Source organism: Chiloscyllium plagiosum, chromosome 14, assembly GCF_004010195.1.
Source record: "Chiloscyllium plagiosum isolate BGI_BamShark_2017 chromosome 14, ASM401019v2, whole genome shotgun sequence".
Classification (NCBI taxonomy): domain Eukaryota; kingdom Metazoa; phylum Chordata; class Chondrichthyes; order Orectolobiformes; family Hemiscylliidae; genus Chiloscyllium; species Chiloscyllium plagiosum.
In genome coordinates, this window is record NC_057723.1 from 12,556,940 (window position 1) to 12,570,040 (window position 13,101).

The window sequence follows — 13,101 nt, forward strand, 5'->3', positions numbered from 1 at the left end:
CAGGGGGATGGGAACCAAAATTGTAGTTCGAGTATAGAAAAGGTTGAGAGTAGGGAGGTCCGAATTCAAGTTTCAGGGACACAAGATGGCACCAGCAAGCAAGAAGTTGGTTTGAAGTGTGTCTACTTCAACGCCAGGAGCATCCGGAATAAGATGGGTGAACTTGCAGCATGGGTTGGTACCTGGGACTTCAATGTTGTGGCCATTTCGGAGACATGATAGAGCAGGGACAGGAATGGTTGTGCAGGTTCCAGGATTTAGATGTTTCAGTAAGAACAGAGAAGATGGTAAAAGAGGGGACGTGTGGCATTGTTGGTCAAGGACAGTATTACAGTTGCAGAAAGGATGTTTGGGGACTTGTCAACTGAGGTAGTATGGGCTGAGGTTAGACATAGGAAAGGAGAGGTCACCCTGTTGGGAGTTTTCTACAGGCCTCCGAATAGTTCCAGAGATGTAGAGGAAAGAATAGCAAAGATGATTCTCGATCAGAGTGAGAGAGACAGGGTAGTTGTCATAGGGGACTTCAACTTTCCAAATATTGACTGGGAACACTATAGTACGATTACTATAGATGGATTAGTTTTTGTCCAGTGTGTGCAGGAGGGCTTCCTGACACAGCATATAGACAGGCCAACAAGGGACAAAGCCACATTAGATTTGATACTGGGTAATGAGCCCGGCAAGGTGTTAGACATGGAAGTAGGTGAGCACTTTGGTGATAGCGATCACAATTCTGTTAATTTTACTTTAGTAGTAGAAAGGGATAGGTGTATACCACTGGGGGAAAGCTGGGGGAAAGACAATTACGATGCGATAAGGCAAGATTTAGGAAGCATAGGATGAGGAAGGAAACTGCAGGGGACGGGCACATTAGAAATGTGGAGCTCCTGTGTGTCCTAGATAAGTATGTACATGTCTACCACTGGGCAAGAGTTACAGCTGGGGGAAAGACAATTACAATGCGATAAGGCAAGATTTAGGAAGCACAGGATGAGGAAGGAAACTGCAGGGGACGGGCACATTAGAAATGTGGAGCTCCTGTGTGTCCTAGATAAGTATGTACATGTCAGGCAGGGAGGAAGCTGTAGAGCGCGGAAGCCGTGGTTTACAAAAGAAGTGGAATCTCTGGTCATGAGGAAGAAGAAGGCTTATGTTAGGATGAGATGTGAAGACTCAGTTAGGGCGCTTGAGGGTTACAAGGTAGCCAGGAAAGACATGAGAAGAGCAAGGAGGAGACATGAGAAGTTGTTGGCGGATAGGATCAGGGTAAACCCTAAGGCTTTCTACAGGTATTTAAGGAATAAAAGAATGACGAGAGTAAGATCAGGGCCAATCAAGGATAGTAGTGAGAAGTTGAGTGTGGAGTCAGAGGAGATAGGGGAAGCACTAAATGAATATTTTTCGACAGCATTCACTCTAGAAAATGACAATGTTGTCGAGGAGATTACAGGCTACTAGACTAGGTGGGATTGAGGTTCACAAGGAAGAGGTATTAGAAATCCTGCAGAGTGTGAAAATAGATAAGTCCTCTGGGCCGGATAGGATTTATCCTAGGATCCTCTGGCAAGCCAGGGAGGTGATTGTCGAGCCTTTGACATTGATCTTGAAATCGTCATTGTCTACAGGAATAGTGCCAGAAGACTGGAGGATAGCGAATGTGGTTCCCCTGTTTAAGTAGGGGAGTAGAGACAACTCTGGTAATTATAGACCAGTGAGCCTTACTGCAGTTGTTGGTAAAGTGTTGGAAAAGATTATAAGAGATAGGAATTATAATCATCTGGAAAAGAATAATTTGATTTGGGATAAACAGCACAGTTTTGTGAAGGGTGGGTCACTCCTCACAAAACTTATTGAGTTATTTGAGAAGGTGACCAAACAGGTAGATGAGAATAAACTGGTTGATGTGGTGTATATGGATTTCAGCAAAGCATTTTATAAGGTTCCTCACAGGCTACACAAGCTATTGTACAAAATGCGGAGGAATGGGATTGTGGGAGATATAGCAGTTTGGATCAGTAATTGGCTTGCTGAAAGAAGACAGAGGGTAGCGGTTGATGGGAAATGTATATCCTGGAGTCCAGTTACTAGTGGTGTACTGCAAGAGTCGGTGTTGGGTCCACTGCTGTTCGTCACTTTAATAAACGACCTGGATGAGGACGTAGAAGAGTGGGTTAGTAAATTGGAAGATGACACTAAGGTCGGTGGAGTTGTGGATAGTGACAAAGGATGTTGTAGGTTACAGAGAGACATAGATAAGCTGCAGAGCTGGGCTGAGAGTTGGCAAATGGAGTTTAATGTGGACAAGTGTGAGGTGATACACTTTGGTCGGAGTAACCGGAATGCAAAGTACTGGGCTATGGTAAGACTCTTGGTAGTGTAGATGAGCAGAGAGAGATCTCGGTGTCCATGTATACAGATCCTTAAAAGTTGCCACCCAAGTTGACAGGATTGTTAAGAAGGCATACAGTGTTTTAGCTTTTATTAATAGATGGATCAAGTTCCAGAACCATGAGGTTATGCTACAGCTGTAAAAACCTCTGGTACAGTTCTGGTCACCGCATTATAAAAAGGATGTGGAAGCTTTGGAAAGGGTGCAGAGGAGATTTACTGGAATGTTGCCTGGTATGGAGGGAAGGTCTTACGAGGACAGGCTGAGGGACTGGAGACTGTTTTTGTTGGAGAGAAGAAGGTTGAGAGGTGACTTAATAGAGACATATAAGATAATCAGAGGGTTAGATAGGGTGTTCAGGGAGAGCCTTTTTCCAAGTGACGGCGAGCACGAGGGAGCATAGCTTTAAATTGAGGGGTGATAGATATAGGACAGATGTCAGAGGTAGCTTCTTTACTCAGAGAGTAGTAAGGGTATGGAATGCTTTGCCTGCAACGGTAGTAGATTCGCCAATTTTAAGTACATTTAAGTTGTCATTGGACAAGCATATGGACGTACATGGAATAGTGTAGGTTAGATGGGCTTCAGATTGGTATGACAGGTCGGTGCAACATTGAGGGCCGAAGGGCCTGTACTGCGCTGTAATGTTTTATGTTCTATGTTCTATGTCCTCTTTGCTGTCCACTACACCTCCAATTTTGGTGTCATCTGCAAACTTACTAAGTGTACCTCTTATGCTCGCATCCAAATCATTTAAGTAAATGACAAAAAGAGGACCCAGCACCGATCCTTGTGGCACTCCACTGGTCACAGACCTCCAGTCTGAAAAACAACCTTCCACCACTGCCCTCTGTCCTCTACCTTTGAGTCAGTTCTGTACCCAAGTGGCTAGTTCTCCCTGTATTCTGTGAGATCTAACCTTGCTAACCAGTCTCCCATGGAGACTTGGAAATCACTCAACCGCTGTTTCTATTTTTTTGCTTATCCACCAAAGGAAATGTTTATAATTCACTGTAACCTCTCCAGCCTGAAATGTTTGTGCATTTCTGAAACTTGTAATGTTTTGGATTATAGAAAGGCACAGGAATGCTTAATTACAAATGTGAGAATTGGATGTAATTATGTTCCTGAGACATAAAAAGAAGGATGTTATTCAAGCCAAAAGAATGCAAAAAAGATTTGCAAGCATATTACCAGGACTGGAAGGTTTTGGTTATAAGGAGAGGCTGGATAGGCTGGGACTTTTTTCACTCGAGGCAGGGAAGTTGTTGATGGCTGACCCTATAGAAGTTTATAAAATCATGACGGGTATAATTAAGGTGAATAATAAAAGTCTTTTTCCTTTAGGCATTTTAAAACTCGAGGGCATAGGTTTAAGGGCAGAGGGAAAAGATATGAAAGGGACCTGAGGGGCAACTTTCTCACATAGAGGATGTATGGAATGAGCTGCCAGAGGAAGTGGTATAGGTGGGTACAGTTACAATATTTAGAAGACACTTGCACAGGTACATGGGAAGGAAAGGTTTAGAAGGATATAGGCCAAATGTGGGCAAATGGGAATAGTTCAGTTTGGGAAACCTTGTCGGCATGGACATGTTGGACAAAAGGATCTGTTTCTGCGCTATGTGACTCTGTGATCCTATAATCCAATCGACCCTTATCCTGTTGACATTCTAAAATCAGTTTTTTAATTTGTGAAGGATAGGACTTTCAATGCATATTCATACCACACTTGTGTGTGATGATCAAATATCAAAGAATACCGCTCAGTTTTATCAATATTGCTGATTCTTGTAATATGCATATAATTTTCTTTTATATTTCACTGTATTACAGCACTATTCCTGCAGATGGCACTAAGGGATAGTCTGCATTTGCAAAATAGCTATCTTCATCTTTTGAACTTTGAGAAGCCAAAGCCACATCTTTCTAGAGAATAACAATATCTAGTACAACTTATTAGAAATGGGAAATAAACACTGAAAAGTTTGGAAATAGTCATGTGAAAAGTAAACAATGATTAGTGTTTGTAGAATTTTCTTAAATGCTGATAGACCAATTATTAGCTCCGAGAATCTTTTCTTAATTTTATGGAACATGTACAAAGCCATCATTTTTTAAAAAAATAGTCAATGTTAATTGTGTTAAATATATTAACTTGATTATGCCTTGATCTTTGCATGTGCACAGGTTTTATATATTGTGAAGTCTATCATAGCTCAAGGTATCACACAGCAAAAGCACCACATTTGTCATACCACCCAAATGAGAATTGCACTTGATTAGTCACAAATGAATGGAACCTGTCACTCTAAAGTACCTCCCTCGGGAATATGAATGAATCTAGAATGAACTCCAGAAGGTCCCGAATCTAGCTTCCTGTAGGAAGTGGCTGGGCCATACACTTGAATGAATAAACTGTACACCCTCAAATAACTTTTCTCTTTCTGCATAAATTGGAAATCTGAATTAGTAGGAGAAAATGCTAGAAATATTCAGCAATTTAGATATAATCTTGAGGGAGATAAGATAAATTGGCATTAATTGTGATGATCTTTTGTCAGAACTGAAAGAATTTAGATACAACATCAAGGAAGAACAGATACAGAGTAAGGGTGAAGAGAGGGTTAAAAAAATCTTGAATGAAAGTCAGACTGTTTGCAGGCATTCAGAAAACTGACCAAATCCAAACAACATGTGTTATATAGGCCCAAACTGTAGTTTTGAAGCAAAATAAACTATTAACAGCACCATTGTTTTTTTTTTCAGTACAGAAGAGAAAGTCCGATAACATCTCAAAGTTACGATACATTTAATAAGAAGCACAAAAATCATTAGGTCAGTCAAAGCCAATAAACTGATAGACTTCAAAGCTATGTTCATATTGATGCCAAGTTACAACATTAGTGCTTGAGACTTGTCCCCATCACTATCTGATCTTATGACTTGGAGATGCCAGTATTGGACAAAGTTAAAAATCACAACACAGGTTATATCCAACAGGTTTATTTGGAAGCACTAGATTTTGGAGCGCTGTTCCTTCATCAGGTGGTTGTAGAGGTTAAGAACATGCTCACAGAATTTATAGCCAAAGGAGTCCAGTGTCATGGAGATGTGATACAGTAAACAACCTTAGATTAAAAAGTTCATCTTTTACAATGGGATATGCTGGTTTCTGTTCTTTGGTATGTAAATCCCAGAACTTCTTTGAAATTACATTCTCGAGATAGCTCAGATTTTTAAGCAATAGGTGTGAAGTCTGTCTGTGTCTCAAATGCAATATCAGACTGACAAACCCTCTGTATAGTTTTACAATTTTTGAGCAAAATAAAATGTAATTCTGCAAAAACAAGTTCACCCCATAAACCTCTTTGTGTGCACATGTAGGAGGAGCGGCAGATTGAGTGTGCATTTGAGTCAAACAATTTCACAAATATAAAATAATCATGTGCTGTATTTTGGGAAAGCAAATCTTAGCAAGACTTGGACACTTAGTGGTAAGGTCCTAGGGAGTGTTGCTGAACAGAGAGATCTTGGAGTGCAGGTTCATAGCTCCTTGAAAGTAGAGTTGGGTAGATAGGATAATGAAGAAGGTGTTTGATTTGCTTTCCTTTATTGGTTAAGCGTATTGAGTACAGGAGTTGGGAGGTCATGTTGTTGCTGTACAGGACGTTGGTTAGGCCACTTTTGGAATATTGCATGCAATTCTGGTCTCCTCCTTATTAGAAGGATGTTGTGAAATTTGAAAGGGTTCAGAATAGACTTATAAGGATGTTGCCAGGGTTAGAGCATTTGAGCTATGGGGAGATGTTGAGTAGGCTGGGGTTGTTTTCCCTGGAGCATCGGAGGCTGAGGGGTCACTTTATAAAGATTTATAAAATTATGAGAGGCATGGATAGGATAAACAGACAAAGTCTCTTCCCTCGGCTGGGGGAGTCCAGAACTAGAGGGCATCGGTTAGGGTGAGAGAGGAAAGACATAAAAGAGACCTGAGGGGCAACTGTTTCACACACAGAGGGTGATATGTGTATGGAATAAGCTGCCAGAGGAAGTGGTGGGGGCTGGTGCAATTGCAACATTTAAAAGGCAACTGGATGGGTATATGAATAGGAAGGGTTTGGAGGGATGTGGGGGCAGGTGCTATCAGGTGGGACTAGATTTGGTTGGAATACTGGTCGGCATGGGCGAGTTGGGCGGAAGGGTCTGTTTCCGTGCTGTACATCTCTATGACTCAATGACTATGAGAAGCTTCATGTACACAAAAACATGGAACTGTCATGTCTAGTAACATGAAAATGTGACTGACTTGATTCAAAATGCTTTAGGAAATGTTAATTCAGCTGATCTAAGTAATCCAAAGTGGTTTGAAAACTGCAAGAGAGTATCGCAAGCTGATATTGATTGATAATACAAGAATTTTCTCTCTTCTGAAATAAAGACAACCTAACTCCATAAGAAAACTTTTTTTTTGTTTGCTTTGTTAATATTATATCATTAACTCTCAAAGCAATAGGTTATAAGAAGTTAATAATTTAAGAGGCTTTGCTTATCCTATGGATTTTAAATAGTGTAAACTGTGTATGAACTGGAAAGCAATCTGCTGTTGTATTTAACTCAAAAAGATACTGGTGATATTTGTAGTATTTCAAAAAAATGTAACTATTGGAAGAAATGTAAACAAATCTGTGTTATCAAGATCGGTTTTGGTATTCAATCATAATTTGAATAAAGAATTGAATGCCTTATTGAATAATTGTAGCTTAAGGTAGATTTGACAGGACTGTGCAATCATTTTAAGGAACTATTTTTCCAACTTTGAAAGAAAGGTACAAAGTAATTGCAAAGAATGATTCAGCACTTAAGTTGGGTTGTTTGATGTATTGCTGAAGAGTATCACCTCAGGTTGCTCATACAGTGATCACATATATGTTGCATTATAATGCGTTTATGACAAACTGACATATTGTCAATGGGTGCATTGATAATGGATGTATTTTATTGTTCAAACATTAGTGTTGATTTGGGTATTCGCTGTTGTCTCATTACTTCACAGACCTTGTGTGTCCAATCAATAGATATCCATGATATTTTGTATGGAGAAAGTGGGGTCTGCTGATGCTGGAGATCACAGTCAAGAGTGTGTTGCTGGAAAAACACAGCAGATCAGGCAGCATCTGAGGAGCAGGAGAATTGATGTTTCGGGCCAGAGCCCTTCATCAGAAATGAGGCTGGGAGCCTCGGGGGTGGAGAGTTAAATGGGAGGGGGGTGGTGCAGCAGAGAAGGTAGCTAAGAGTGCAATAGGTGGATGGAGGTGGGGGTAAAGGTGATAGGTCAGAGAAGAGGGTGGAGCGGATAGGTGGGAAGGAAGATTGGCCGGTGGGACAGGTCATGAGGATGGTGCTGAACTGGAAGGTTGGAACTACATGTCATTCATTGCATCCGTTGCTCCTGATGCAGTCTCCCCTCCACTAGGAAGACTGGACACCTTCTCGCAGAGCACTTTAGAGAACACCTCCGGGACACCCGCACCAATCAATCCACCGTCCCATGGCCAAACATTTCAATTCCCCCTCCCATTCTGCCGAGGACATGCAGGTCCTGGGCCTCCTCCATTGCCACTCCCTCACCACCTGATACCTGGAGGAAGAACACCTCATCTTCAACCCCATGGCATCAATGTAGACTTCACTTGCTTCCTCATTGCCCCTCCCCACAACTTACTCCAGTTCCAACCTTCCAGCTCAGCACCGTCCTCATGACCTGTAAATCTTCCTTCCTGCCAATCCGCTCCACCCTCCTCTCCAATCTATCACCTTTACCCCCACCTCCATCCACCTTTATCTCTCCATCCCTGAGGCTCCCAGCCTCATTCCTGATGAAGGGCTCTATCCCGAAGCGTCGATTCTCCTGTTCCTCGAATGCTGCCTGACATGATATTTTGTATACTCATGTAGACTTTGCAGGATTTGCAAAGCACTGAACTGAAGTAGACGCATCTGTGGAGATTCATGACATTGTCCAAATTAGGTTCTCGAACAGAATAGTGTGAGATCTGGCATTTGCTATTATTTAATTGAAAGATTAAAGATTGATATATAGCAGATTTGTAGGGATCTGCAGCTCAGACTAACTACATAATCACTTTGGTACAAGAGTGTTCTCACAAGCTTTGCAGACGTTGTGAAGTTTTCCACAACAAGCACAAAATCATGACACTTAGCAAGGGTCGGTGTCTTCGGTCTTGTTTATAAAGGAACACCAGTCCCCACCCACTGCTTGACTGAGTGTTTTGCCTTTTCGTTTGATGTCTATATTCTCTCTTCTCTTCTCCTTGAAAATAATGCCCATCGGTATCCCACAAATCTCTATTTTATGCACTATGCTGTCCCTTTGACTGGTCGCTCATTATGTAGTGGGCCTTGCACAATGTTATTTTGATTTTGATTTTGGTCACTGATATTGTCATTCAGAGGACTTCTGTGCTGTTTATTCATATGCAAATATAGCTTAAGTTGAACATGTACTTGTCTAATTTCACAGTGAGTTCATCAGACATGCTTACAAATCAAAAGGCTGGCAAAGTCTCTGGGGTTTTCCACGTTCTGTTTATTTTCAAACAAAAGATCTGCATAGCGTCTGAATTTGTCTTTTCATTGCTTCTTTTACATGTCATGACTTATACAATAGTGTAGCTGATGTTCAACTGAGTTTATCCATCATTCTTTGTAACTATGTTACATACAAAACACCATTTTACCTGATATACCTCAGGATCTGGCAACTAATTTCTAACAATGCCATTGCAAAACAAATTCAATCCGACAATGGTACTGTCCTCAAAAAGAATTGCTGTCTCAGGGTGTAATGATCTACTGGCCTTTACTCTGTGCTGTCATTGAGCATTTCCCTATCACACACGGTGTGAAGACTCAAAAATTCAGGACAAGCATTATTTGAACAGTTCACAAAGTTCTTCAGTACCTATTGAGCCTGTTGCTAAAAATAGGGAGCATACTGATTATTTACCAAAGCATAGGAAACAAAGCTGGAAACAGATCATCCTGAACAAGAATTTTGCAAAGCATACTGCTGACATGTGTAACAGAGAAGGCTTTCAAAGTATTGCCTGAGATGATCTGGGAACATGAGTAGGACATTCAACCCCTTCAATCTGTTATGCATTCATACCTTTTCTGTAAACAGCCCTGAATGACCTCACCCTAATTTTAAGATTATTATCCATTGTTCTGGAATCCCACCCAAGAGGAAATAACTCTTGTCTACCTACCTGAACAAATCCTTTATCAGCTTAAACACTTAGATCATCCACATATCTTCCATATTCAATGTAACACATATCTGTTTGCAAAACAAAAACAAACATGATCATTTATCAAATTTAACAGGAGGTACAAATGAGGAACTATTCTTTTTGTCCTTTAGCTTGAGTGGTTTTGTAATCATGTTATCAGCTCTTATATCCTTTGTTAGTTTTGGCTTTCCTCTGCAGCATTTTCTCATTTCCTGCCATACTGAGGTTTCACTTTTTGGGCCGATATTTTATGACTTACAAAGCTCTGTTATTTTGCAGCATACAAATTGAAAATATTCACATGGATTGATCACTGAGCAGTGTCATTTCCAATAAATAGTCCATTCTTTATGTTTTTTTCAATTATGTTATCAATAAAAAAAAACACCAATTTTCTTGAGTCAACTCTACTTTATAATTTGTACTCAGGTTGTGTCTACCACTAGAAAGGTTACATATAAGTCACAGTTCCCCAGGAAACTGTTGCTGAATATAACACTTCATAGGCTGTTAACATCTGGTCTATGTTTCCCTGCCCTACTTCCTTTACCAGTACACTATTTACATGGTTCTAGTAGTGACAGAAAGTTTAAATGAGTTTACCTCAAAACAGATGGTTTAATTTAGTTAGCTCTAGTCAATGCAAGTTAAACAGTCGTTAGCATCTGCAGTCCTCACTTTCTTCTGCAAGTGAACAGTTACATGCTATTACAGCACAGTGACCAATTCTAACACTTTTCTCTGCATTGCCCACTGCTTAATGACCTTCTCTATAAAGTTATCCAGATTTATCAATTTAATGGCATAAAGGGCTGTATTCTATGCTCAATGAAAACAATTCCAGTATGAGTGTAAAATGGGAAAGTACGCTTTAAGCTCATGCTGACTGCTAAAAAGAAAAAAATTGCTCCTCAACATGAATTGTTTGTATCAAATCTGTTAAAATTTCACCAGCCTATGTTTGTGTCTGAGAATTTCTGGGCTTCTCTTGATTAACCAATATAACTTGGGTTGAAGTTCAGGAGAATCGCAACTGAATGAGGATCAAAATGATAAAACAAAATTAGGGCAGTAAATTAGGAGAACTCTTTTCATAAATTTAAGTTTTGGATGCCAATTAACACTTTAAAAAAGTCTTTGCCAGCCTACTTATGCATGGGGTGGCATAGTGGCTCAGTGGTTAGCACTGCTGCCTCATAGAACAAGGGTCCCAGGTTCAATTCTAGCCTGTGTAATATCTGTGTGGAGTTTGCACATTCTCCCAGTGTCTGCATGGGTTCCTCCCACAGTCCAAAGATGTGTAGGTTAGGTGAATTGGCAATACTTACTTTTTAAAAAGAAAATTGCCCATAGTGTTACGCACATTAGTCAGAAGGAAATGGGTCTGAGTGGGTTATTCTTCAGAGGGTTAGTGTGGACTTGTTGGGCAGAAGGGCCTGTTTCCACACTGTAGGGAATCTAATCATTTTCTTTTTTCCAGTCTAGGAGTGAATTACATCCAAAGGCATGAAACACGGAAGCCACCTGATCGCACATACATGACATCAGAATCTTGTGTATTAAGCAACAACAGCAGTTTCTTTTTTATTCATGGGGACTAGGTGTTGCTTCCACACAACTGCTACAGTGACTCAGGGGTGGAGGGACTCTATGTGGATATGGTCCCAATCAAGCAAGCTGCTTTATCCTGAAAAATGTCAAATTTGTTGTCGGAGCTGCACTCATCCAAACAAGCAATGAGTAATCCATCAGTCCTGACCTGTGTCTTGTAAGTGGTGGTAAATTTTGGGGAGTGAGGACACAGGTTACCTGCTGCAAGGGTCTGACAAGCTCTTGTAGCTCCAGTAATTATGTGGCTACTCCAGGTCAGTTTCTAGTCAATGGAAGATTCCAGAATTTTGATAGTTGGGTGTACAGGGATGGTGATGCCATTGAATATCAAGGGGCAATGTTTAGATTCCCTTTTGTGGAAAATTGTCACAGCCTGTCACTTGTCTCATGTGAATGTAATTTGTCGCTTGACAGCCCAAGCCTGTATATTTTCCAGGTCTTGATGCATTTGGACATGGACATTAATGATTCTGGACATGGTGTAATTATCAGCAAACTTCCCCACTTCTGACTTCATGATAAAGAGAAAGTCATTGATAAAGCAGCTGAAGGTGGTTAGGCCTAGGACATGACTGTCCTTAAAGCTCAGGCAGAGATATCCCGGAACTGAGATGACAGTTGTCTAACAAGTACAATCATCTTCCTTTGTACCAGTTATGATTCCAACCAGCAGAATGTTTTCTCTTGATTCCAGTTGAGTTTTGTTTTGCCAGGGTTCCTTGATGCTACACTTGATCACTTTCCTTCATTTTCCCCATAACAGTCAAATCCCTTACTGATTAGCAATCTGTCTCTTTCAGCCTTGAATGTACTTAAGGACCCAGCTTCGAAAGCCCTCTGCAGTAAAGCATTTCTTTAGATTCATTACCTCAGAGAGAAATAAAATCCTCACCTTTGTTGTAAAATTGTGATACCTTGCTCCTTAGGTCCAACTCTTTTACGTCCTTAGGTCCAACTGTTTTTGTCAGAGGTGGTGGGATGGGAGCAAACAACATCACTGAATCTCCTTAAAAATTATACATGTTTCAATAAGATTGCCTTTCATTCAAAATCTCAGTAAGTACAGGCCCAATCTACTCAACCTCTCTTAATAAGAAAACTCCTTCATATCCACAATCAACCTGGTGTCTGTCTCTGGACCACCTCCAAGTACAGTACATCTTTTCTTAGATAATGAGACTAAAATTAATCAGTGTTCATAGGTACAGTGTAACGAGTGTCTTGTATGTTTTTTTTAGCAAGACTTTCCTATTTTTAGATTTAATTCCCTTTGAAATAAAGAATGATATTCTATTTTCTTTCTGTACTACCCAAAGAAGTAGTATATTAGTTTTTTGTGTGTGTTTTATGCAGGAGACCCCCCAAACTTTCCACAACTTTCTCCTTTTAAATAATATCCAGTTCCTCTACTCTTCCAGCCTAACTGCATAAAAAATAATTAAGCTCATGATCTATAATTTACAGTTCTAGTTCTGATATACTGGTACAGAATTTCATTACATACTATTCATTATGTATTATTCACTCTTCACATCCATGCAAAACACAACACTGAATAACCGTATGTGCCACAAGATCATTTTTGCCTCAAAATATTTGACCGATTAGATAAATGTGCAAGAGATTACTTCATAAGTGAGTTATTTTATTCAGCTGCATATTTTACACTCAGATGGGCAGAGATTCAACTTATTATGAGTTAAAGGGACCCTGCATACCAAAGTTAGGTTGATGCAAATGTCATATAATAACAGCAATTTCATTCAAATTTTACATTGCCCCAGCTTT